Source organism: Petaurus breviceps, unplaced genomic scaffold (genome assembly GCF_028583685.1).
Source record: "Petaurus breviceps papuanus isolate PSGF00001 unplaced genomic scaffold, PetGlider_PUasm1.0 187, whole genome shotgun sequence".
Classification (NCBI taxonomy): domain Eukaryota; kingdom Metazoa; phylum Chordata; class Mammalia; order Diprotodontia; family Petauridae; genus Petaurus; species Petaurus breviceps.
The window spans coordinates 8,268,275-8,270,824 of NW_027185799.1; the positions used below are offsets into that span (position 1 = coordinate 8,268,275).

A 2,550-nucleotide genomic window follows, 5' to 3' on the forward strand; every position below is an offset into this window, starting at 1 on the left:
AGAAACAAGCTCAAATGAGTAAAGTGACTTGTCCACAGTCTCATTGTTCTGAGTCATTTTTCAGTTGTGTTTGACTCTTTGTGACCCCATTTGGGGTTTTCTTGGCAAAGTTATTAGCATGGTTTGCCGTTTCTTTCTCCAGGTGATTTTACAAATGAAACTGTGGCAAAAAGGGTGAAGTGACTTGTCCTGAGTCACAAAACTAATAAGTATCTGAGACCAAATTTGAACTTAGGTCTTCCTCAGACCCAACACTCTATCCTCTGTGCCATCTAGCTACCCCAGCAATTGTTTAAGTTGGGAATATATCTCAGGTTTTCAGATCTTAAGTTCAGCCCTCTTTCTATTATACCATTCTGTTAACAAGGATGCCTCTAAGGTTGGGTTCTGGAAAAATTTGGAAAAAAAATCCACAAATGCTCTCCCTCCCTGATACATTCTCATTTTCAGATCTTTCTCTTTATATTATGTCCAGAAAACTATTCTCTAACAGGCAGAGTGACCTTGTCGCTTTGGGCTTGAAGTCAGGCAGATCTACATTGTACTCCTCCTGCCTATGATGCTAATTTTGAGACAACAGGCAAGTCACTTAACCTTTATGTACCTCTGACAACTAACTAGGACTTATGTACAACCTGCATTAATGGAAATTGCTTACCCTGTATGTATTCACCTACTCATTAGCTGGTAGGCCCAAGTTCATAGGTCTAGGCGCAGACCCAGCCGACCACAGTGGGATTGGATCAAGCTGATTAGCTCAGATGGATTGGGAAAATTAGAATTGAGGAGCCACAGTTGAAAGAACTGGGAAGCCAGAGGAAAGTACCTTAAGTTATGTCAGTGTGAAAACAAACTATCTTTGTCAAAGGATGTGGCAATCAGGCCTGAACTTAGTGTATTAAAGGAATCATTACATGATAAAATGGAATCCTGATAATCTCATTGATTCTGAATAAGAGGTCCTTTACTTTCCCATTGTCAATAAAGGGTCCAACATTTTATTCATTCTTACATTTAATTATTGGGTCTGGATTAGCAAAGAATTTTTATTAATGTGAATGATGTTACTGTGTTTTTTGATTTCAGATTTACTAGGTCCAGGTAGCATAGTAGAACAGTGCTGGACCTGGAGCCTGGAAAACCTGGGCTCAACTGTGACCTCAGACACTATCTGTGTGACTTCAGAAAAGTCACTTAACCCTGTTTACCTCAGCCCTCATCTGTAAGATAAGCTGGAGAAGGAAATGGCAAACTACTCCAGTATCTTTGCCAAGAAAACCTCGAATGGGGTCATGAAGAGTCGGACACGACTGAAATGACTGAACAACAAGAGGTCCTGAAAACATGTTCGTGGCCAGCTAACTCCCAGTACCTGACCAGGCTGGCCGCTTTCACAGACAGATGCCAGCAGTGTGCTTATCATAATGTCTAGGTCCTCAGCTGCTGGGCTGTGCAGCCTTTCTAAAGGCAGAAACAGAGATGTTACAGTGTGAGCATCACCCATGAGGTGGGCTGAAGTTCACAGAGCTGCCTGGCCCTTCTGCTGGGGAAAGTAGGTCTGCGACTCATGGCTTCCGTGACACTGAGAGCATGACTAGCTTCAACATCCTGACTGATTAGATCTTTTCTGGTTAATAATTGGAGTCAGAAAGACTTGAGTTCAAATCCTGCTTTAGGCATTAGCTGTGTGACGCTGAGCAAGTCACTTAACCTCTTTGTGCCTCAGTTTCTTCATCTGCAAAATGGGGATAATGATAGCACCTGCCTCCCAAGGTCACTGTAAGGATCAAAATGAGCGATCGTATGTAAAGTGCTTTGCAAACTTTCACATGTTATAGAAATGTTGTTATTATTGTTGTCGTTTTCTATCTGGGCATTAGCCATGCTACTGCTAAGTGTCCAGGATGTGAGCTTAAGTCACGTACTGGGAATCTTTGTGGGACAAAAAAGGCCACATATCCAATTCTCCAGAGAGAATTGGCCATTTGAGAACACCAGAGGCAAGCAGACCACTGTGACACTTTTATTGACAAAAATGAATCCAGAGAACAAAAATTATGGAACGTTTCACAAATCTGGGTGTCATGTTTGGGCAGGGGTCATGCTAATCTTCTCTGTATTGTTCCATTTTGGTATATGTGCTGCTGAATCAAGCACCATACTACCAGCTTAAAAGGGTGTGGCAGCTGGGTCAAGCTCATTGGAGTCCCTTGTTACTATGACTTGAACCACGTGGACTTGGACGAGCCAGCTTTCTGACCTAGTTCCAACAGTCATACTCTGGCTTCAGTTTCCTTCATCTCCATTGCAGACAGGTAGGATGAGAAACAAAAGAAAGTGATTTCCTTTTTCCAGCACATTGTTCCAGCCATGCCTTTTATTGCAGCACAGTAACTAACTGTCTCTTTGAATTTCTGTGATGGCGATTGCATTCCAGTACAACTACCCCCATGAAGATGAGAAAAGTCTGTGAGACAGTAGCAATAGCAATGGATGTTGGGACTTAAACCTGGATTGGTATCTCAGCTCTGGCACTTACTGGGTGACCAT

At 42.5% G+C, this 2,550-nt stretch overlaps 1 non-coding gene across 1 annotated transcript; it reads right to left on the reverse strand.

Moving 5' to 3' along the window:
• Window positions 1-2,051: 2,051 nt before the first annotated feature.
• On the reverse strand, window positions 2,052-2,157 carry LOC138163272 (U6 spliceosomal RNA). The gene has a single exon (XR_011168867.1). It is a non-coding gene; the product is annotated as a U6 spliceosomal RNA (small nuclear RNA).
• Window positions 2,158-2,550: the final 393 nt, after the last annotated feature.